Here is a 25,513-nt window from a genome sequence, read left to right as displayed (position 1 = left end):
CGCTGGATGATGTCACACAAGCCCCGCCCCCTCAGGACTTAAAACGTCAAGTTTTACTGGGAAATTTTCCAAAATTCGCCCTGTCGAATAATCAGCCCGAATTTGTAGCAGGTAACTGAAGAGAAGTTGGCGTTGCTTGACGTCACTTTATGGGTGTTTTCTGCAGAAGGCGGGGCTGTGGCGACGCGGCGAAGTCAGGCGTACCGCCGTGACCATACATGTGCCTCCCATGTCGTCATTTCTATAGATACAGTCACGAAACGTCTTGTGAGTGATCCTAGTCCGGCCCCCCAAAAGATCTCATGTGAACATCAAATGGGCGTGGCCTATTTTCTGAAATAGCGCCCCCTAGGTCCATTAAAACTGTCAGCCCCAAGCCATGCTTTGACTGAGGAGTACGAAATTTGGTACACTAATGTGGGGTCTCAGGACCTACAAAAAAGTCTCTTTGAGCCAAGTGCAAAGTCGCACAGGAAGTCGGCCATTTTGGTCCAATTACTCGATTTAGTGGTTTTCACACACGTTATTAGGAGAATGATGTCTCGTCGTCCTTTCCACCTATCACCTTCAAACTCCTGCTATATAATCTTAAGACATAGAGGAAAAAATTCAACCGTCGGATTTTATACAAGTATAAAGGTGTGGGCGTGGCTAAGCCTCAAACTTTGACCTTTCGCCATTACATTACTTGACTTAACAACTCCCATGTGCATGATCAGATCTATATCAAACTCCGTCTGTGTGATCATTGACCACATCTCAAGACAATGACAATGTGGACAGCTGACATCACCTATGCCCCGCCCCCTGACTACAGGAAGTCTATTTTTTAATGGTGAAATGCCCATATTTGTCCCCTCTACTTTAGTCAACATGACACTAAGGTCATGCACTGTCTTCATGATGTTGTAATGACCATTCAGATCTGATAGCTTTTCAGAAAGGGAAGGGCTTTGATGCCACGGCGAATTCTGGCGTGACGCCGTGACCTTACGTTTGACTGTAACTTCCACTAACAACCTCCGATCTGCCCGAGACTGAACATGGCAATCAACAATCATGCCATTTATTCAACGAGGCACACACCGTTGGTGAAAGTTGTGTAATGTCACCACAGCGCCCCCTACACACCATTAAAACTGTAATAACTCCTACAGACGAGGTCGTAACTGCACCAAACTTGCTATGTGTACTCACACAATGGCACCCACCACAGTCCTGTGGTAAGTTGTTGATATTGCTTTAGCTCCGCCCCCTGACAGATATTAGGCCCTTAATAACACATGCATGATGCAATTCACACCAAACTGCACACAAATGACTGTCATCAACCTACAAACTTCTTCATGGAATAATTCTTAAATTTGGGACAGCGCCCCCTAGATACAAAAAACCTTTGTAACTTCTGCAAAAAAGTTCCAAACTACATCAAACATTGTGGGAGTCATCACACATCTGCAATCAACACATGTATGTGATCACTTGTTCAATTCACTTTAACTCCACCCACTTACAGCTTTTTGTCTCTAGATGACCCATGCAACGTTTGATTGATTCCAAATTAACAGAAAACCATCTTTGATGACCAAAGATGACCTCTATGGCATTTACTTGTAAATGGTCACAACGCCCCCTAGATGGGTTCAAACTTTATTAACTTCTAAAGTCAAAGTCAGAATGGCATTATACTTGGCTTGTGACATCACGTGACTGCACCAAACACATTGATGTGGTTGTTGATTCAAATCCCTGTAGCTCCGCCCCTTTCAGCTCACTGGCTTTAGATAACACACACAACGTCCGTTTGATGCCAAAATAACAGAAAACTGTCCTTGTCAACCAAAGCTGACCTCAATGGGATTTTTCTGTAATTGATCACAGCGCCCCCTAGATAACTTTAACTTTCGAAAACTTTAATAAATATGGGCAAAAAAGCACTAAAGTTGGTCTGTGTCATCACACCAACAGTGTGCTAAAGATAAAGTATGCCCTAGTGGTGAGACATGTAATATAATGGTAGGCTCGGAGGGGATGCTGATTCAGGGTGAGGTGTGGATGAGGTGACTGTTAGCTTTTCTTGGTGTCAGGGTGGTGGACGTTTCAGTCCGTGGACGTGCCCTGGTGCCCCGTGCTGCCGGCCAGGACGGAGCGGCGGGGAGTTGGGTTTGGAGAGCATCGGGGATGGAGCGGAGGGGGTGCGGAAGGAGGGTGAGCATCTTCGCTGCGAGGGCCGAACGACGCTGCTTGCAGCTTTAATTATTATTTTTTTTATTTATTATTCCGGTGCCGCTTTGAATGGCTTTTTGGGGACCTTAACATACCCCAAAACTCACAATATTTTGCATACTTGTCAGGCCTGGTGAAAAATTTGATATTTTAAAGGTCCCAAAAAAATCGCAAAGAAATTGGCTGAACAGCGCCCCCTAGAAAATGAAAAAAAACCCTCTCCATAAAGCTTAGTTTATCGTACCGTTATGAAATTTGGTACACTTATAGTACTCAATAGTCCGCACAGAAAAGTCTCTTGCAAGCATGGTCAATATCAAACAGGAAGTCGGCCATTTTGGGTTGAAATGGCGATTTTTTGCCGTTTTGGCCGTTTTTAGGGTCCGTTTCTGATTGGATTGCTCGATCATTTTTTGCACGATCATCTCAAAAATTCTGTAAAATTGCTCAGAAGAGATGGGCGAACAAAATGAGACAATAAAATTGACTTTTCGTAAATACTGAAGGGGCGGGGCCAGGCCTCGAAGTTTGACTACTCGCCAAAAATTTTTAAATTGCTATAACTTCATAACTGAATGGAATAGAGTTACCAAACTTTCTGTGGTCATTCGTCATCACCTCACAAAGTAAATTGAATGGTCGCATGATGACATCACACAAGCCCCGCCCCCTCAGGACCAAAAAGGTTAAGTTTTACTGTGAAAGGTCCCAAATTGCCCCATTTCACTAAATCACCACAAATTTGTAGCTGGTAACTCAAGACAAGTGGGGGTTGCTTGGTGTCACATTATGTGAGTTTTCGGCAGAGGGCGGGGCTGTGGCGGCGCGGCGAAGTCAGGCGTACCGCCGTGGCCTTACGTTTGCCTCCCATTTCGTCATTTCTAAAGATATCATCACGAAACTTCTTGTGAGTGATCCTAGTCTGGCCCCCCAAAAGATCTGATGTGAACATCCGGTGGGCGTGGCCTATTTTCTGAAATAGCGCCCCCTAGGACCATTAAAACTGTCAGCCCCAAGCCATGCTTTGACTGAAGATTACGAAATTTGGTACACTAATGTGGTGTCTCAGGACCTACAAAAAAGTCTCTTGGACCCAAGTGCAAAGTCGCACAGGAAGTCGGCCATTTTGGTCCAAGTACGCGATTTACTGGTTTTCGCACACCTTGTTTGGAGAGTGATGCTCCGTCGCCCTTTTCACCAATCTCCTTGAAACGTCTGCTATATACTCTTAAGACAAAGAGGAAAAAATTCAACCGTCGGATTTTTCAAAAGTTTAACGGTGTGGGCGTGGCTAAGCCTCAAACTTTGACCTGTCGCCACGCCACTCATTTTTTCACAGCTCCCTACTGGACTCCTTTTACCCAATCAGCAGGAATCTCTGGCAAACAGCAGTAGACAACTTGAGGTCACTTGGTATCCAGTACTGGCAGGTTTCAAAAAAAGGCGGGGCTTCAGGAGCATGGCGAAAATCGCCATCACGCCATGGAAGTATGTTTGCCTCTCATTTCTTCAGTTATCGTGATATTGCTACGAAACTTCTGGTGCGTGATCCTAGTCTGACCCCCAAGCGACATAGATATCTGAATTTAGTGGGCGTGGCCTATTTTCTTAAATAGCGCCCCCTAGGACCATTTAAACTAATAGCCCCAAGCTATGCTTTGACTGAGGATTACGAAATTTGGTACACTAATGTGGTGTCTCAGGACCTACAAAAAAGTCTCTTGGAGCCAAGCGGAAAGTCGAACAGGAAGTCGGCCATTTTGGTCCAAGTGCGCGATTTAGTGGTTTTCGCACACGTTGTTTGGAGAGTGATGCTCCGTCGCCCTTTTCACCAATCTCCTTCAAACTTCTGCTATATACTCTTAAGACATAGGGGAAAAAATTCAACCGTCGGATTTTTCAAAAGTTGAAAGATGTGGGCGTGGCTAAGCCTCAAACTTTGACCTGTCGCCACGCCACTCTTTTTTTCACAGCTCCCTACTGGACTCCTTTTACCCAAACACCAGGATTCTGTGGCAAACAGCAGTAGACAAGTTGAGGTTACTTTGTCTCCAGTACTGGCAGGTTTTGAAAAAAGGCGGGGCTTTGGGAGCATGGCGAAAATCGCCATCACGCCATGGAAATACGTTTGCCTCTCATTTCTTAAGTTATCGAGATATCACCTCGAAATTTGTTGTGAGTGATCCTAGTCTGACCCCCAATAGAAATGGACAGCTAAAATTTGTGGGCGTGGCCATTTTTCTGAAATAGCGCCCCCTAGGACCATTAAAACTGTCAGCCCCTAGCCATTCTTTGACTGAGGATTACGAAATTTGGTACACTAATGAGGTGTCTCCGGACCTACAAAAAAGTCTCTTGGAGCCAAGTGCAAAGTCGCACAGGAAGTCGGGCATTTTGGTCCAAGTACGCGATTTAGTTGTTTTGGCACACGTTGTTTGGAGAGTGATGCTCCGTTGCCCTTTTCACCAATCGCCTTCAAACTTCTGCTATTTACTCTTAAGACATAGGAGAAAAAATTCAACCGTCGGATTTTTCAAAAGTTGAAAGGTGTGGGCGTGGCTAAGTCTCAAACTTTGACCTGTCGCCACGCCACTCTTTTTTTCACAGCTCCCTATTGGACTCCTTTTAACCAATCACCAGCAATCACTGGCAAATAGCAGCAGACAAGTTGAGGTCACTTGGTTTATAGTACTGGCAGGTTTCGAATAAAGAGGGGGCTTTGGGAGCATGGCGAAATTCACCATCAGGCCATGGAAATACGTTTGTCTCTCATTTCTTCAATCATTGTGACATCACCACACAATTTCTGATGAGTGATCTTACTCTGACCCCTAATAGAATTGGACAGCTGAAGTTTGTGGGCATGGCCTATTTTCTGAAATAGCGCCCCCTAGGACCATTAAAACTGTCAGCCCCAAGCCATGCTTTGACTGAGGATCACGAAATTTGGCACACTAATGTAGTGTCTCAGGACCTACAAAAAAGTCTCTTGGAGCCAAGTCCAATGTCGCACAGGAGGTCGGCCATTTTGGTCCAAGTACTCGATTTAGTGGTTTTCGCACACGTTATTAGGAGAATGATGTCTCGTCGTCCTTTCCACCGATCACCTTCAAACTCCTGCTATATACTCTTAAGACATAGAGGAAATAATTCAACCGTCGGATTTTAAATAAGTTTAAAGGTGTGGGCGTGGCTAAGCCTCAAACTTTGACCAGTCGCCATTACGTTACTTGACTTAATAACTCCCATGTGCATGATCAGATCAATTTCAAACTTTGTCTGTGTGATCACTGACCACATCTGAAGACAGTGACAATGTGGACAGCTGACATCACCTAAGCCCCGCCCCCTGACTACAGGAAGTCTACTGTTTTATGGTGAAATGCCCATATTTGTCCCCTCTAATTTAGTCAACATGACACTAAGGTCATGCACTGTCTTCATGATGTTGTAATGACCATTCAGATCTGATAGCTTTTCAGAAAGGGAGGGGCTTTGATGCCATGGCGATTTCTGGCGTGACGCTGTGACCTTATGTTTGACTGTAACTTGCACAAACAGCCTCCGATTTGCCCGAGACTGAACATCACATCACCAGTGTGGTAAAGATAGAGTATCTCCTAGTGGTGAGACGTGTAATGCTGGGCTCAGAGGGGATGCTGACTCAGGGTGAGGTGTGGACGACGAGGCCGTTCACGGTTTCTGGTGTCGGGGTGGTTGACTTTCTGTTCCGCCAGACGTGCCCTGGTGCCCCCGGCTGCCGGCCAGGACGGAGAAACGCAGAGCTGGGTTTGGAGAGCATCTGGGATGGAGCGGAGGGGGCGCGGACGGAGGACGAGCAGCTTCGCTGCGAGGGCCGAACGACGCTGCTTGCAGCTTTAATTAGGCCCGAGCAGTGAAGCTGCGAAGGCCTATTGTATCTGCTCCGTTTATTATTAGGCCCGAGCAGTGAAGCTGCGAAGGCCTATTGTATCTGCTCCGTTTATTTTTTTTTTTTTCTTTCTTTCTTTCTTTTTTTTTCTTCCGCGTCTTTGGATGGCCTTTAGGGGGTCTTAGCATATCCAAAAAGTCACCAAATTCTGGCCCAATATAGAAAGTGCGTGAAATTTACGTATTTCACTGGCAACGTGAAAGTTGGTAAAAAAATGTTTCAACAGCGCCCCCTGGAAAATTAAAAATACCCCTCCGCTTTGACCTTTTTTCATAGTAGAGTGATGAAATTTGGTACACTTGTAGAACTCAACAATACGCACAGAAAAGCCTCTTGCACCCATGGACAATATCAAACAGGAAGTCGGCCATTTTGGACTAAAGTGGCCATTTTGACCCCGTTTTGGCCATTTCTAGGGTCTATATTTGGTTTAACAGTTTGGTCATTTTTCGCACGATCGTCTCAAAAATAGTGTGCGATCGAACAGAAGCGATGGACGATTAAAATGAGACAATAAAATTGACTTTTCGTAAATACTGAAGGGGCGGGACCAGGCCTCAAAGTTCGAGCACTCGCCAAAAAAATTCAAATTGCTATAGATTCATAAATGAAAGAATTACAGTTAAAGAAATGTTCTAAGGACAATCGTCGTCGCCCTCCGAAGACAAATGAATGGTCGATTGATGATGTCACATAAGCCCCGCCCCCTCAGGACTTAAAAGGTCAAGATTTACTGGGAAATTTTCCAAAATTCGCCCTTTCCAATAATCACCCCAAATTTGTAGCGGGTAACTGAAGACAAGTTGGGGTTGCTTGGCGTCACTTTATGGGAGTTTTATCCAGAAGGCGGGGCTGTGGCGGCGCGGCGAAGTCAGGCGTAACGCTTAGGCCTTACGTTTGCCTCCCATTTCGTCATTTCTAGAGATATCACCACAAAACCTCTTGGGAGTGATCCTAGTTCAGCCCCCCACAAAATGTGATGTGAACATCCGGTGGGCGTGGCCTATTTTCTGAAATAGCGCCCCCTAGGACCATTAAAACTGTCAGCCCCAAGTCATGCTTTGACTGAGGATTATGAAATTTGGCACACTAATGTGGTGTCTCAGGACCTACAAAAAAGTCTCTTGGAGCCAAGTGCAAAGTCGCACAGGAAGTCGGCCATTTTGGTCCAAGTACTCGATTTAGTGGTTTTCGCACACGTTGTTTGGAGAGTGATGCTCCATCGCCCTTTTCACCAATCGCCTTCAAACTTCTGCTATAGACTCTTAAGACATAAAGGAAAAAATTCAACCGTCGGATTTTAAATAAGTATAAAGGTGTGGGCGTGGCTAAGCCTCAAACTTTGACCTGTCACCACGCCACTCTTTTTTTCACAGCTACCTATTGGACTCCTTTTACCCAATCGCCAGCAATCTCTGGCGAATAGCAGCTGACAAGTTGAGGTCACTTAGTCTCCAGTACTGGCAGGTTTTGAAAAAAGGCGGGGCTTTGGGAGCATGGCAAAATTCACCATCACGCCATGGCAATACGTTTGCCTCTCATTTCTTCAATTATCGTGCCATCACCACAAAATGTCTGGTGAGTGATCCTAGTCTGACCCCCAATAGATTTGGACAGCTGTAGTTTGTGGGCGTGGCCTATTTTCTGAAATGGCGCCCTCTAGGACCATTAAAACTGTCAGCCCCTAGCCATGCTTTGACTGAGGAGTACGAAATCTGGTACACTAATGTGGTGTCTCCGGTCCTACAAAAAAGTCTCTTGGAGCCAAGTGCAAAGTCGCACAGGAAGTCGGCCATTTTGGTCCAAGTAGTCGATTTAGTGGTTTTCGCACACGTTGTTTGGAGAGTGTTACACCATTGCCCTTTTCACCAATCACCTTCAAACTTCTGCTATAGACTCTTAAGACAAAGGGGAAAAAATTCAACCTACGGATTTTAAATAAGTATAAAGGTGTGGGCGTGGCTAAGCCTCAAACTTTGACCTGTCGCAACGCCACTCTTTTTTTCACAGCTCCCTATTGGACTCCTTTTAACCAATCACCAGCAATCACTGGCAAATAGCAGCAGACAAGTTGAGGTCACTTGGTCTATAGTACTGGCAGGTTTCGAATAAAGGCGGGGCTTTGGGAGCATGGCGAAATTCGCCATCACGCCATGGAAATACGTTTGTCTCTCATTTCTTCAATCATTGTGACATCGCCACACAATTTCTGATGAGTGATCCTACTCTGACCCCTAATAGAATTGGACAGCTGAAGTTTGTGGGCGTGGCCTATTTTCTGAAATAGCGCCCCCTAGGACCATTAAAACTGTCAGCCCCAAGCCGTGCTTTGACTGAGGATCAGGACCTTTGGCACACTAATGTGGTGTCTCAGGACCTACAAAAAAGTCTCTTGGAGCCAAGCGCAATGTCGCACAGGAGGTCGGCCATTGTGGTCCAAGTACTCGATTTAGTGGTTTTCGCACACGTTATTAGGAGAATGATGTCTCGTCGACCTTTCCACCGATCACCTTCAAACTCTTGCTATATACTCTTAAGACATAGAGGAAAAGATTCAACCGTCGGATTTTAAATAAGTATAAAGGTGTGGGCGTGGCTAACCCTCAAACTTTGACCAGTCGCCATTACGTTACTTGACTCAATAACTCCCTTGTGCATGATCAGATCAATTTCAAACTTTGTCCGTGTGATCACTGACCACATCTGAAGACAGTGACAATGTGGACAGCAGACATCACCTAAGCCCCGCCCCCTGACTACAGGAAGTCTTCTGTTTTATGGTGAAATGCCCATATTTGTCCCCTCTAATTTAGTCAACATGACACTAAGGTCATGCACTGTCTTCATGATGTTGTAATGACTATTTAGATCTGATAGCTTTTCAGAAAGGGAGGAGCTTTGATGCCATGGCGATTTCTGGCGTGACGCTGTGACCTTACGTTTGACTGTAACTTCCACAAACAGCCTCCGATTTGCCAGAGACTGAACATCACATCACCAGTGTGGTAAAGATAGAGTATCTCCTAGTGGTGAGACGTGTAATGCTGGGCTCAGAGGGGATGCTGAATCAGGGTGAGGTGTGGACGAGGAGGCCGTTCACGGTTTCTGGTGTTGGGGTGGTTGACTTTCTGTTCTGCCAGACGTGCCCTGGTGCCCCCGGCTGCCGGCCAGGATGGACAAGCGCGGAGCTGGGTTTGGAGAGCGTCGGGGATGGAGCGGAGGGGGTGCGGAAGGAGGGCGAGCAGCTTCGCTGCGAGGGCCGAACGACGCTGCTTGCAGCTTTAATTATTTTTTTTTTCTTTCTTTCTTTCTTTTTTTTTCTTCCGCGTCTTTGGATGGCCTTTAGGGGGTCTTAGCATATCCAAAAAGTCACCAAATTCTGGCCCAATATAGAAAGTGCGTGAAATTTACGTATTTCACTGGCAACGTGAAAGTTGGTAAAAAAAATGTTTCAACAGCGCCCCCTGGAAAATTAAAAATACCCCTCCGCTTTGACCTTTTTTCATAGTAGAGTGATGAAATTTGGTACACTTGTAGAACTCAACAATACGCACAGAAAAGCCTCTTGCACCCATGGTCAATATCAAACAGGAAGTCGGCCATTTTGGACTAAAGTGGCCATTTTGACCCCGTTTTGGCCATTTCTAGGGTCTATATTTGGTTTAACAGTTTGGTCATTTTTCGCACGATCGTCTCAAAAATAGTGTGCGATCGAACAGAAGCGATGGACGATTAAAATGAGACAATAAAATTGACTTTTCGTAAATACTGAAGGGGCGGGACCAGGCCTCAAAGTTCGAGCACTCGCCAAAAAAATTCAAATTGCTATAGATTCATAAATGAAAGAATTACAGTTAAAGAAATGTTCTAAGGACAATCGTCGTCGCCCTCCGAAGACAAATGAATGGTCAATTGATGATGTCACATAAGCCCCGCCCCCTCAGGACTTAAAAGGTCAAGATTTACTGGGAAATTTTCCAAAATTCGCCCTTTCCAATAATCACCCCAAATTTGTAGCGGGTAACTGAAGACAAGTTGGGGTTGCTTGGCGTCACTTTATGGGAGTTTTCTCCAGAAGGCGGGGCTGTGGCGGCGCGGCGAAGTCAGGCGTACCGCTTAGGCCTTACGTTTGCCTCCCATTTCGTCATTTCTAGAGATATCACCACAAAACCTCTTGGGAGTGATCCTAGTTCAGCCCCCCACAAAATGTGATGTGAACATCCGGTGGGCGTGGCCTATTTTCTGAAATAGCGCCCCCTAGGACCATTAAAACTGTCAGCCCCAAGTCATGCTTTGACTGAGGATTATGAAATTTGGCACACTAATGTGGTGTCTCAGGACCTACAAAAAAGTCTCTTGGAGCCAAGTGCAAAGTCGCACAGGAAGTCGGCCATTTTGGTCCAAGTACTCGATTTAGTGGTTTTCGCACACGTTGTTTGGAGAGTGATGCTCCATCGCCCTTTTCACCAATCGCCTTCAAACTTCTGCTATAGACTCTTAAGACATAAAGGAAAAAATTCAACCGTCGGATTTTAAATAAGTATAAAGGTGTGGGCGTGGCTAAGCCTCAAACTTTGACCTGTCACCACGCCACTCTTTTTTTCACAGCTACCTATTGGACTCCTTTTACCCAATCGCCAGCAATCTCTGGCGAATAGCAGCTGACAAGTTGAGGTCACTTAGTCTCCAGTACTGGCAGGTTTTGAAAAAAGGCGGGGCTTTGGGAGCATGGCAAAATTCACCATCACGCCATGGCAATACGTTTGCCTCTCATTTCTTCAATTATCGTGCCATCACCACAAAATGTCTGGTGAGTGATCCTAGTCTGACCCCCAATAGATTTGGACAGCTGTAGTTTGTGGGCGTGGCCTATTTTCTGAAATGGCGCCCTCTAGGACCATTAAAACTGTCAGCCCCTAGCCATGCTTTGACTGAGGAGTACGAAATCTGGTACACTAATGTGGTGTCTCCGGTCCTACAAAAAAGTCTCTTGGAGCCAAGTGCAAAGTCGCACAGGAAGTCGGCCATTTTGGTCCAAGTAGTCGATTTAGTGGTTTTCGCACACGTTGTTTGGAGAGTGTTACACCATTGCCCTTTTCACCAATCACCTTCAAACTTCTGCTATAGACTCTTAAGACAAAGGGGAAAAAATTCAACCTACGGATTTTAAATAAGTATAAAGGTGTGGGCGTGGCTAAGCCTCAAACTTTGACCTGTCGCAACGCCACTCTTTTTTTCACAGCTCCCTATTGGACTCCTTTTAACCAATCACCAGCAATCACTGGCAAATAGCAGCAGACAAGTTGAGGTCGCTTGGTCTATAGTACTGGCAGGTTTCGAATAAAGGCGGGGCTTTGGGAGCATGGCGAAATTCGCCATCACGCCATGGAAATACGTTTGTCTCTCATTTCTTCAATCATTGTGACATCGCCACACAATTTCTGATGAGTGATCCTACTCTGACCCCTAATAGAATTGGACAGCTGAAGTTTGTGGGCGTGGCCTATTTTCTGAAATAGCGCCCCCTAGGACCATTAAAACTGTCAGCCCCAAGCCGTGCTTTGACTGAGGATCACGAACTTTGGCACACTAATGTAGTGTCTCAGGACCTACAAAAAAGTCTCTTGGAGCCAAGCGCAATGTCGCACAGGAGGTCGGCCATTTTGGTCCAAGTACTCGATTTAGTGGTTTTCGCACACGTTATTAGGAGAATGATGTCTCGTCGCCCTTTCCACCGATCACCTTCAAACTCTTGCTATATACTCTTAAGACATAGAGGAAAAGATTCAACCGTCGGATTTTAAATAAGTATAAAGGTGTGGGCGTGGCTAAGCCTCAAACTTTGACCAGTCGCCATTACGTTACTTGACTCAATAACTCCCTTGTGCATGATCAGATCAATTTCAAACTTTGTCCGTGTGATCACTGACCACATCTGAAGACAGTGACAATGTGGACAGCTGGCATCACCTAAGCCCCGCCCCCTGACTACAGGAAGTCTTCTGTTTTATGGTGAAATGCCCATATTTGTCCCCTCTAATTTAGTCAACATGACACTAAGGTCATGCACTGTCTTCATGATGTTGTAATGACTATTCAGATCTGATAGCTTTTCAGAAAGGGAGGAGCTTTGATGCCATGGCGATTTCTGGCGTGACGCTGTGACCTTACGTTTGACTGTAACTTCCACAAACAGCCTCCGATTTGCCAGAGACTGAACATCACATCACCAGTGTGGTAAAGATAGAGTATCTCCTAGTGGTGAGACGTGTAATGCTGGGCTCAGAGGGGATGCTGAATCAGGGTGAGGTGTGGACGAGGAGGCCGTTCACGGTTTCTGGTGTTGGGGTGGTTGACTTTCTGTTCTGCCAGACGTGCCCTGGTGCCCCCGGCTGCCGGCCAGGATGGACAAGCGCGGAGCTGGGTTTGGAGAGCGTCGGGGATGGAGCGGAGGGGGTGCGGAAGGAGGGCGAGCAGCTTCGCTGCGAGGGCCGAACGACGCTGCTTGCAGCTTTAATTCTTTTTTTTTTTCTTTTTTTTTTTTTTTTTTCTTTTTCTTCCGCGTCTTTGGGTGGCCTTTAGGGGGTCTTAGCATATCCAAAAACTCACCAAATTCTGGCCCAATATAGAAAGTGCGTGAAATTTACGTATTTCACTGGCAACGTGAACGTTGGTACAAAAATGTTTCGACAGCGCCCCCTAGAAAATTAAAAATACCCCTCTGCTTTGACCTTTTTTCATAGTAGAACGATGAAATTTGGTACACTTGTAGAACTCAACAATACGCACAGAAAAGCCTCTTGCACCCATGGTCAATATCAAACAGGAAGTCGGCCATTTTGGACTAAAGTGGCCATTTTGACCCCGTTTTGGCCATTTCTAGGGTCTACATTTGGTTGAACAGTTTGGTCATTTTTCGCACGATTGTCTCAAAAATAGTGTGCGATCGAACAGAAGCGATGGATGAATCAAATGAGCAAATAAAATTGACTTTTCGTAAATACTGAAGGGGCGGGGCCAGGCCTCAAAGTTCAAGCACTCGCCAAAAAAATTCAAATTGCTTTAATTTCATAAATGAAAGAATTACAGTTAAAGTAATTATCTATGGACAATCGGAATCGCCCCCCAAAGACAAATGAATGGTCGATTGATGATGTCACATAAGCACCGCCCCCTCAGGCCTTAAAAGGTCAAGTTTTACTGGGAAATTTTCCAAAATTCGCCCTTTCAACTAATCACCCCAAATTTGTAGCAGGTAACTGAAGACAAGTTGGGGTTGCTTGGCGTCACTTTATGGAAGTTTTCTGCAGAAGGCGGGGCTGTGGCGGCGCGGCGAAGTCAGGCGTACCGATGTGGCCTTACGTTTGCCTCCCATTTCGTCATTTCTAGCGATATCGCCACAAAACCTCTTGGGAGTGATCCTAGTTCGGCCCCCCACAAAATGTGATGTGAACATCCAGTGGGCGTGGCCTATTTTCTGAAATAGCGCCCCCTAGGACCATTAAAACTGTCAGCCCCAAGTCATGCTTTGACTGAGGAGTACGAAATTTGGTTTCCTAATGTGGTGTCTCAGGACCTACAAAAAAGTCTCTTGGAGCCAAGTGCAAAGTCGCACAGGAAGTCGGCCATTTTGGTCCAAGTACTCGATTTAGTGGTTTTCGCACACGTTGTTTGGAGAGTGATGCTCCATCGCCCTTTTCACCAATCGCCTTCAAACTTCTGCTATACACTCTTAAGACATAAAGGAAAAAATTCAACCGTCGGATTTTAAATAAGTATAAAGGTGTGGGCGTGGCTAAGCCTCAAACTTTGACCTGTCGCCACGCCACTCTTTTTTTCACAGCTCCCTATTGGACTCCTTTTAACCAATCGCCAGCAATCACTGGCAAATAGCAGCAGACAAGTTGAGGACACTTGGTCTTTAGTCCTGGCAGGTTTCGAATAAAGGCGGGGCTTTGGGAGCATGGCGAAATTCGCCATCACGCCATGGCAATACGTTTGCCTCTCATTTCTTCAATTATCGTGCCATTGCCACAAAATGTCTGGTGAGTGATCCTAGTCTGACCCCCAATAGAACTGGACAGCTGTAATTTGTGGGCGTGGCCTATTTTCTGAAATAGCGCCCCCTAGGAACAATAAAACTGCCAGCCACAAGCCATGCTTTGACTGAGGAGTACGAAAATTGGTACACTAATGTGGTGTCTCAGGCCCTACAAAAAAGTCTCTTGGAGCCAAGAGCAAAGTTGCACAGGAAGTCGGCCATTTTGGTCCAAGTACTCGATTTAGTGGTTTTCGCACACATTGTTTGGATAAGGATTCTCCATCACCCTTTTCAACAATCACCTTCAAACATCTGCTATACACTCTTAAGACATAGATGAAAAAATTCAACCGTCGGATTTTAAATAAGTATAAAGATGTGGGCGTGGCTAAGCCTCAAACTTTGACCTGTCGCCACGCCACTCTTATTTTCACAGCTCCCTATTGGACTCCTTTTAACCAATCACCAGCAAACACTGGCAAATAGCAGCAGACAAGTTGAGGTCACTTGGTTTATAGTACTGGCAGGTTTCGAATAAAGGCGGGGCTTTGGGAGCATGGCGAAATTTGCCATCACGCCATGGAAATACGTTTGTCTCTCATTTCTTCAGTCATTGTGACATCGCCACACAAGTTCTGAAGAGTGATCCTACTCTGACCCCTAATAGAATTGGACAGCTGAAGTTTGTGGGCGTGACCTATTTTCTGAAACACCGCCCCCTAGGACCATTAAAACAGTCAGCCCCAAGCCATGCTTTGACTGAGGATCACAAAATTTGGCACACTAATGTAGTGTATCAGGACCTACAAAAAAGTCTCTTGGAGCCAAGAGCAATGTCCTACAGGAGGTCGGCCATTTTGGTCCAAGTACTCAATTTAGTGTTTTTCGCACACGTTATTAGGAGAATGATATCTCCTCGCCCTTTCCACCGATCTCCTTCAAACTTCTGCTATATACTCTTAGGACATAGAGGAAAAAATTCAACCGTCGGATTTTAAATAAGTATAAAGGTGTGGGCGTGGCTAAGCCTCAAACTTTGACCAGTCGCCATTACCTTATTTGACTTAACAACTCCCATGTGCATGATCAGATCAATTTCATACTTTGTCTATGTGATCACTGACCACATCTGAAGACAGTGACAATGTGGAGAGCTGACATCACCTAAGCCCCGCCCCCTGACTACAGGAAGTCTATTGTTTTATGGTGAACTGCCCATATTTGTCCCCTCTAATTTAGTCAAGATGACACTAAGGTCATGCACTGTCTTCATGATGTTGTAATGACCATTCAGATCTGATAGCTTTTTAGAAAGTGAGGGGCTTTGATGCCATGGCGATTTCTGGCGTGACGCTGTGACCTTACGTTTGACTGTAACTTCCACAAACAGCCTCCGATTTGCCCGAGACTGAACATCACATCACCAGTGTGGTAAAGATAGAGTATCTCCTAGTGGTGAGACATGTAATGGTGGGCTCAGAAGGGATGCTGAGTCAGGGTGAGGTGTGGACGAGGAGGCCTTTTACTGTTTCCGGTGTCGGGGTGGCTGAGTTTCTGTTCCGCCAGGCATGCCCTGGTGCCCTCGGCTGCCGGCCAGGATGGAAAAGCGCGGAGCCGGGTTTGGAGAGCGTCGGGGATGGAGCGGAGGGGGTGCAGAAGGAGGGCGAGCAGCTTCGCTGCGAGGGCCGAACGACGCTGCTTGCAGCTTTAATTACGCTTTCTTTCTTTTTTCTTCCGCGTCTTTGAATGGCCTTTAGGGGGTCTTAGCATATCCAAAAAGTCACCAAATTCTGGCTCAATATAGAAAGTGCGTGAAATTTACGTATTTCACTGGCGATGTGAAAGTTCGTAAAAAAGTGGCTGAACAGCGCCCCCTAGAAAGTGAAAAATACCCCTCTCCATAAAGCTTAGTTTATCGTACAGTGATGAAATTTGGTATACTTGTAGTACTCAACAGTCCGCACAGAAAAGTCTCTTGCAACCCTGGTCAATATCAAACAGGAAGTCAGCCATTTTGGGTTGAAATGGCGATTTTTAATCATTTTGGCCATTTCTAGGGTCTACATTTGGTTGAACAGTTTGGTCATTTGTCGCACGATCGTCTCAAAAATAGTGTGCGATCGAACAGAAGCGATGGACGACTCAAATGAGACAATAAAATTGACTTTTCGTAAATACTGGAGGGGCGGGGCCAGGCCTCAAAGTTCGAGCACTCGCCAAGAAAATTCAAATTGCTATAATTTCATAAATGAAAGAACTACAGTTAAAGTAACAATCTATGGACAATCGACATCGCCCCCTGAAGAAAAATGAATGGTTGATTGATGATGTCACATAAGCCCCGCCCCCTCAGGACTTAAAAGGTCAAGTTTTACTGGGAAATTTTTCAAAATTCGCCCTTTCAAATAATCACCCCAAATTTGTAGCAGGTAATTGAAGACAAGTTGGGTTTTCTTGGCGTCACTTTATGGGAATTTTCTGCAGAAGGCGGGGCTGTGGCGGCGCGGCGAAGTCAGGCGTACCGACGTGGCCATACGTTTGCCTCCCATTTCATCATTTCTAGAGATATCGCCACGAAACTTCTTGGGGGTGATCCTAGTCCGGCCCCCCCAAAAATATGATGTGAACATCCGGTGGGCGTGGCCTATTTTCTGAAATAGCGCCCCCTAGGACCATTAAAACTGTCAGCCCCAAGCCATGCTTTGACTGAGGAGTACGAAATTTGGTGCACTAATGTGGTGTCTCAGGACCTACAAAAAAGTCTCTTGGAGCCAAGCGCAAAGTCGCACAGGAAGTCGGCCATTTTGGTCCAAGTACTCCATTTAGTGGTTTTCGCACACGTTGTTTGGAGAAGTATTCTCCATCACCCTTTTCAACAATCTCCTTCAAACATCTGCTATACACTCTTAAGACATAGATGAAAAAATTCAACCGTCGGATTTTAAATAAGTATAAAGGTGTGGGCGTGGCTAAGCCTCAAACTTTGACCTGTCGCCACGCCACTCTTTTTTTCACAGCTCCCTATTGGACTCCTTTTAACCAATCACCAGCAATCACTGGCAAATAGCAGCAGACAAGTTGAGGTCACTTGGTCTATAATACTGGCAGGTTTCGAATAAAGGCGGGGCATTGGGAGCATGGCGAAATTCGCCATCACGCCATGGAAATACATTTGTCTCTCATTTCTTCAATCATTGTGACATCGCCACACAATTTCTGATGAGTGATCTTACTCTGACCCCTAATAGAATTGGACAGCTGAAGTTTGTGGGCGTGGCCTATTTTCTGAAATAGCGCCCCCTAGGACCATTAAAACTATGAGCCCCAAGCAATGCTTTGACTGAGGATCACAAAGTTTGGCACACTAATGTAGTGTCTCAGGACCTACAAAAAAGTCTCTTGGAGCCAAGCACAATGTCGCACAGGAGGTCGGCCATTTTGGTCCAAGTACTCGATTTAGTGGTTTTCGCACACGTTATTAGGAGAATGATGTCTCGTCGTCCTTTCCACCGATCACCTTCAAACTCCTGCTATGTACTCTTAAGACATAGAGGAAAAAATTCAACCGTCGGATTTTAAATAAGTATAAAGGTGTGGGCGTGGCTAAGCCTCAAACTTTGACCAGTCGCCATTACGTTACTTGACTTAATAACTCCCATGTGCATGATCAGATCAATTTCAAACATTGTCTGTGTGATCACTGACCACATCTGAAGACAGTGACTATGTGGACAGCTGACATCACCTAAGCCCCGCCCCCTGACTACAGGAAGTCTACTGTTTTATGGTGAAATGCCCATATTTGTCCCCTCTAAATTAGTGAACATGACACTAAGGTCATGCACTGTCTTCATGATGTTGTAATGACCATTCAGATCTGATAGCTTTTCAGAAAGGGAGGGGCTTTGATGCCATGGCGATTTCTGGCGTGACGCTGTGACCTTACGTTTGACTGTAACTTCCACAAACAGCCTCCGATTTGCCCGAGACTGAACATCACATCATTAGTGTGGTACAGATAGAGTATCTCCTAGTGGTGAGACGTGTAATGCTGGGCTCAGAGGGCATGCTGAGTCAGGGTGAGGTGTGGACGAGGAGGCCGTTCAAGGTTTCTGGTGTCGGAGTGGTTGACTTTCTGTTCTGCCAGACGTGCCCTGGTGCCCACGGCTGCCGGCCAGGACGGAGCGGCGCGGAGCTGGGTTTGGAAAGTGTCGGGGATTGAGCGGAGGGGGTGCGGAAGGAGGGCGAGCAGCTTCGCTGCGAGGGCCGAACGACGCTGCTTGCAGCTTTAATTAGGCCCGAGCAGCGAAAGCGCTGCGAAGGCCTCTTGTTTTTGCTCTGTTTATTATTATTAGGCCCGAGCAGCGAAAGCGCTGCGAAGGCCTCTTGTTTTTGCTCTGATTATTATTATTTTTTGTTATTCCGTGCCCCCTTTGAACAGCTTTTTGGGGACCTTAACATACCCCAAAACTCACAATATTTTGCACACTTGTCAGGCCTGGTGAAAAATTTGATATTTTAAAGGTCCCAAAAAAATCGCAAAGAAAATGGCTGAACAGCGCCCCCTACAAAGTGAAAAAAAACCCTCTCCATAAAGCTTAGTTTATCGTACAGTTATGAAATTTGGTACACTTGTAGTACTCAACAGTCCGCACAGAAAAGTCTCTTGCAACCATGGTCAATATCAAACAGGAAGTTGGCCATTTTGGGTTGAAATGGCGATTTTTTGCCGTTTTTGCCGTTTTTAGGGTCCGTCTCTGATTGGATTGCTCGATCATTTTTCGCACGATCGTCTCAAAAATTGTGTAAAATTGCTCAGAAGGGATGGGCGAACAAAATGAGATAAGGATTCTGAGTTTTCGTATATGTTGAAGGGGCGGAGCCAGGCCTCAAAGTTTGACTACTCGCCAAAAAAATTTAAATTGCTATAACTTCATAATTGAATGGAATAGCGTTACCAAACTTTCTGTGGTCATTTGTCATCGACCCACAAAGTAAATTGAATGGTCGGTTGATGACATCACACAAGCCCCGCCCCCTCAGGACCAAAAAGGTCAAGTTTTACTGTGAAAGGTCCCAAATTGCCCCATTTCACTTAATCACCACAAATTTGGAGCTGGTAACTCAAGGCAAGTGGGGGTTGCTTGGCGTCACTTTATGGGAGTTTTCGGCAGAGGGCGGGGCTGTGGCGGCGCGGCGAAGTAAGGCGTACCGCCGTGGCCTTACGTTTGCCTCCCATTTCTTTATTTCTAAAGATGTCGTCACGAAACTTCTTGTGAGTGATCCTAGTCTGGCCCCCCAAAAAATCTGACGTGAAAATCCGGTGGGCGTGGCCAATTTTCTGAAATAGCGCCCCCTAGGACCATTAAAACTGTCAGCCCCAAGCCATGCTTTGACTGAGGATTACGAAATTTGGTACACTAATGTGGTGTCTCAGGACCTACAAAAAAGTCTCTTGGAGCCAAGTGCAAAGTCGCACAGGAAGTCGGCCATTTTGGTCCAAGTGCGCGATTTAGTTGTTTTCGCACACGTTGTTTGGAGAGTGATGCTCCGTCGCCCTTTTCACCAATCTCCTTCAAACTTCTGCTATATACTCTTAAGACATAGAGGAAAAAATTCAACCGTCGGATTTTTCAAAAGTTGAAAGGTGTGGGCGTGGCTAAGCCTCAAACTTTGAACTGTCGCCACGCCACTCTTTTTTTCACAGCTCCCTACTGGACTCCTTTTACCCAAACACCAGGATTCTGTGGCAAACAGCAGTAGACAACTTGAGGTTACTTGGTCTCCAGTACTGGCAGGTTTTGAAAAAAGGCGGGGCTTTGGGAGCATGGCGAAAATCACCATCACGCCATGGAAATACGTTTGCCTCTCATTCCTTAAGTTATCGAGATATCACCTCGAAATTTGTTGTGAGTGATCCTAGTCTGACCCCCAATAGAAATGGACAGCTAAAATTTGTGGGCGTGGCCAATTTTCTGAAATAGCGCCCTCTAGGACCATTAAAACTGCCAGCCCCTAGCCATGCTTTGACTGAGGATTACGAAATTTGGTAAACTAATGTGGAGTCTCAGGACCTACAAAAAAGTCTCTTGGAGCCAAGTCCAAAGTCGCACAGGAAGTCGGCCATTTTGGTACAAGTACGCGATTTAGTTGTTTTGGTACACGTTGTTTGGAGAGTGATGCTCCGTTGCTTTTTTCACCAATCGCTTTCACACTTCTGCTATATACTCTTAAGACGTAGGGGAAAAAATTCAACCGTCGGATTTTTCAAAAGTTGAAAGGTGTGGGCGTGGCTAAGCCTCAAACTTTGACCTGTCGCCACGCCACTCTTTTTTCACAGCTCCCTACTGGACTCCTTTTACCCAATCAGCAGGAATCTCTGGCAAATAGCAGTAGACAACGTGAGGTCACTTGGTCTCCAGTACTGGCAGGTTTCAAAAAAAGGCGGGGCTTTGGGAGCATGGCGAAAATCGCCATCACGCCATGGAAATACGTTTGCCTCTCATTTCTTCAGTTATCGTGATATCACTACGAAACTTCTGGTGAGTGATCCTAGTCTGACCCCAAGAGAAATAGACAGCTGAAGTTTGTGGGCGTGGCCTATTTCCTTAAATAGCGCCCCCTAGGACCTTTTAAACTAATAGCCCCAAGCCATGCTTTGACTGAGGATTACGAAATTTGGTACACTAATGTGTTGTCTCAGGAAAAAAAGTCTCTTGGAGCCAAGTGCAAAATCGTACAGGAAGTCGGCCATTTTGGTCCAAGTACTCAATTTAGTGGTTTTCGCAGACATTGTTTGGAGTATTATGCCCCATCGTCCTTTTCACCAATTGCCTTCAAACTCCTGCTATATCCTCTTAAGACATAGGGGAAAAAATTCAACCGTCGGATTTTTCAAAAGTTGAAAGGTGTGGGCGTGGCTAACCCTCAAACTTTGACCTTTCGCCATTACATTTCTTGGCTTAATAACTCCCATGTGCATGATCTAATCTATATCAAACTTTGTCTGTGTGATCACTGACCACATCTGAAGACAATGCCAATGTGGACAGCTGACATCCCCTAAGTCCCGCCCTCTACTACAGGAAGTCTATTGTTTTATGGTGAAATGCCCATATTTGTCATGATCTGAAAGCTTTCCAGCGGCCCTAGATAAGTTTAACCTACAATAACTTCAAACAACGTGGTCAGAAAAGCATTACAGTTGGTCTGTGTCATCAGATCCACGAGAGTCGTAAAGGTAGAGTATGCCCTAGTTGTGAGACGTGTAATATAATGGTGTCCTCAGAGGGGATGCTGAGTCAGGGTGAGGTGCGGACGAGGTGATCGTTTGCGGTTTCTGGTGTCGGGGTGGTCGACGTTTCTGTTCCGTGGACGTGCCCTATTGCCCCGGGCTGCCGGCCAGGCCGGAGCGGCGCGGAGCTGCGAGGGCCGAACGACGCTGCTTGCAGCTTTAATTTTTATTTATTATTCCGGTGCCGCTTTGAATGGCTTTTTGGGGACCTTAACATACCCCAAAACTCACAATATTTTGCATACTTGTCAGGCCTGGTGAAAAATTTGATATTTTAAAGGTCCCAAAAAAATCGCAAAGAAATTGGCTGAACAGCGCCCCCTAGAAAATGAAAAAAAACCCTCTCCATAAAGCTTAGTTTATCGTACCGTTATGAAATTTGGTACACTTATAGTACTCAATAGTCCGCACAGAAAAGTCTCTTGCAAGCATGGTCAATATCAAACAGGAAGTCGGCCATTTTGGGTTGAAATGGCGATTTTTTGCCGTTTTGGCCGTTTTTAGGGTCCGTTTCTGATTGGATTGCTCGATCATTTTTTGCACGATCATCTCAAAAATTCTGTAAAATTGCTCAGAAGAGATGGGCGAACAAAATGAGACAATAAAATTGACTTTTCGTAAATACTGAAGGGGCGGGGCCAGGCCTCGAAGTTTGACTACTCGCCAAAAATTTTTAAATTGCTATAACTTCATAACTGAATGGAATAGAGTTACCAAACTTTCTGTGGTCATTCGTCATCACCTCACAAAGTAAATTGAATGGTCGCATGATGACATCACACAAGCCCCGCCCCCTCAGGACCAAAAAGGTTAAGTTTTACTGTGAAAGGTCCCAAATTGCCCCATTTCACTAAATCACCACAAATTTGTAGCTGGTAACTCAAGACAAGTGGGGGTTGCTTGGTGTCACATTATGTGAGTTTTCGGCAGAGGGCGGGGCTGTGGCGGCGCGGCGAAGTCAGGCGTACCGCCGTGGCCTTACGTTTGCCTCCCATTTCGTCATTTCTAAAGATATCATCACGAAACTTCTTGTGAGTGATCCTAGTCTGGCCCCCCAAAAGATCTGATGTGAACATCCGGTGGGCGTGGCCTATTTTCTGAAATAGCACCCCCTAGGACCATTAAAACTGTCAGCCCCAAGCCATGCTTTGACTGAAGATTACGAAATTTGGTACACTAATGTGGTGTCTCAGGACCTACAAAAAAGTCTCTTGGACCCAAGTGCAAAGTCGCACAGGAAGTCGGCCATTTTGGTCCAAGTACGCGATTTACTGGTTTTCGCACACCTTGTTTGGAGAGTGATGCTCCGTCGCCCTTTTCACCAATCTCCTTGAAACGTCTGCTATATACTCTTAAGACAAAGAGGAAAAAATTCAACCGTCGGATTTTTCAAAAGTTTAACGGTGTGGGCGTGGCTAAGCCTCAAACTTTGACCTGTCGCCACGCCACTCATTTTTTCACAGCTCCCTACTGGACTCCTTTTACCCAATCAGCAGGAATCTCTGGCAAACAGCAGTAGACAACTTGAGGTCACTTGGTATCCAGTACTGGCAGGTTTCAAAAAAAGGCGGGGCTTCAGGAGCATGGCGAAAATCGCCATCACGCCGTGGAAGTATGTTTGCCTCTCATTTCTTCAGTTATCGTGATATTGCTACGAAACTTCTGGTGCGTGATCCTAGTCTGACCCCCAAGCGACATAGATATCTGAATTTAGTGGGCGTGGCCTATTTTCTTAAATAGCGCCCCCTAGGACCATTTAAACTAATAGCCCCAAGCTATGCTTTGACTGAGGATTACGAAATTTGGTACACTAATGTGGTGTCTCAGGACCTACAAAAAAGTCTCTTGGAGCCAAGCGCAAAGTCGCACAGGAAGTCGGCCATTTTGGTCCAAGTGCGCGATTTAGTGGTTTTCGCACACGTTGTTTGGAGAGTGATGCTCCGTCGCCCTTTTCACCAATCTCCTTCAAACTTCTGCTATATACTCTTAAGACATAGGGGAAAAAATTCAACCGTCGGATTTTTCAAAAGTTGAAAGATGTGGGCGTGGCTAAGCCTCAAACTTTGACCTGTCGCCACGCCACTCTTTTTTTCACAGCTCCCTACTGGACTCCTTTTACCCAAACACCAGGATTCTGTGGCAAACAGCAGTAGACAAGTTGAGGTTACTTTGTCTTCAGTACTGGAAGGTTTTGAAAAAAGGCGGGGCTTTGGGAGCATGGCGAAAATCGCCATCACGCCATGGAAATACGTTTGCCTCTCATTTCTTAAGTTATCGAGATATCACCTCGAAATTTGTTGTGAGTGATCCTAGTCTGACCCCCAATAGAAATGGACAGCTAAAATTTGTGGGCGTGGCCATTTTTCTGAAATAGCGCCCCCTAGGACCATTAAAACTGTCAGCCCCTAGCCATTCTTTGACTGAGGATTACGAAATTTGGTACACTAATGAGGTGTCTCCGGACCTACAAAAAAGTCTCTTGGAGCCAAGTGCAAAGTCGCACAGGAAGTCGGGCATTTTGGTCCAAGTACGCGATTTAGTTGTTTTGGCACACGTTGTTTGGAGAGTGATGCTCCGTTGCCCTTTTCACCAATCGCCTTCAAACTTCTGCTATTTACTCTTAAGACATAGGAGAAAAAATTCAACCGTCGGATTTTTCAAAAGTTGAAAGGTGTGGGCGTGGCTAAGTCTCAAACTTTGACCTTTCGCCATTACTTTACTTGACTTAATAACTCCCATGTGCATGATCAGATCTTTTTCGAACTTTGTCTGTGTGATCATTGACCATATCTTTAAACAATGACAATGTGGACAGCTGACATCACCTAAGCCCCGCCCCCTGAATACAGGAAGTCTATTGTTTTATGCTGAAATGCCCATATTTGTCCCCTCTAATTTAGTCAACATGACACTAAGGTCATGCACGGTCTTCATGATGCTGTAATGACCATTCAGATCTGATAGCTTTCCAGATAGGGAGGGGCTTTGATGCCATGGCGAATTCTGGCGTAACGCCGTAACCTTACAATTCAATTTAATGGTGAGCTCAGAGGGGATGCTGAGTCAGGGTGAGGTGCGGACGAGGAGGCCATTTGCGGTTTCTGGTGTCGGGGTGGTTGACGTTTCTGTTCTGCCAGACGTGCCCTGGTGCCCCGGGCTGCCGGCCAGGCCGGAGCGGCGCGGAGCTGCGAGGGCCGAACGACGCTGCTTGCAGCTTTAATTCTTTTTAGGCCCGAGCAGCGAAAGCGCTGCGAAGGCCTCTTGTTTTTGCTCTGATTATTATTATTTTTTGTTATTCCGTGCCCCCTTTGAACAGCTTTTTGGGGACCTTAACATACCCCAAAACTCACAATATTTTGCACACTTGTCAGGCCTGGTGAAAAATTTGATATTTTAAAGGTCCCAAAAAAATCGCAAAGAAAATGGCTGAACAGCGCCCCCTACAAAGTGAAAAAAAACCCTCTCCATAAAGCTTAGTTTATCGTACAGTTATGAAATTTGGTACACTTGTAGTACTCAACAGTCCGCACAGAAAAGTCTCTTGCAACCATGGTCAATATCAAACAGGAAGTCGGCCATTTTGGGTTGAAATGGCGATTTTTTGCCATTTTTGCCGTTTTTAGGGTCCGTTTCTGATTGGATTGCTCGATCATTTTTCGCACGATCGTCTCAAAAATTGTGTAAAATTGCTCAGAAGGGATGGGCGAACAAAATGAGATAAGGATTCTGAGTTTTCGTATATGTTGAAGGGGCGGAGCCAGGCCTCGAAGTTTGACTACTCGCCAAAAATATTTAAATTGCTATAACTTCATAACTGAATGGAATAGAGTTACCAAACTTTCTGTGGTCATTCGTCATCCACCCACAAAGTAAATTGAAAGGTCGCATGATGACATCACACAAGCCCCGCCCCCTCAGGACCAAAAAGATCAAGTTTTACTGTGAAAGGTCCCAAATTGCCCCATTTCACTTAATCACCACAAATTTGTAGCTGGTAACTCAAGACAAGTGGGGGTTGCTT

The sequence above is a fragment of the Nothobranchius furzeri genome, chromosome 5 (assembly GCF_043380555.1).
Source record: "Nothobranchius furzeri strain GRZ-AD chromosome 5, NfurGRZ-RIMD1, whole genome shotgun sequence".
Taxonomy (NCBI): Eukaryota; Metazoa; Chordata; class Actinopteri; order Cyprinodontiformes; family Nothobranchiidae; genus Nothobranchius; species Nothobranchius furzeri.
The sequence above is the reverse complement of the archived record's forward strand: the minus strand, read 5'-3'. Positions refer to the sequence as shown.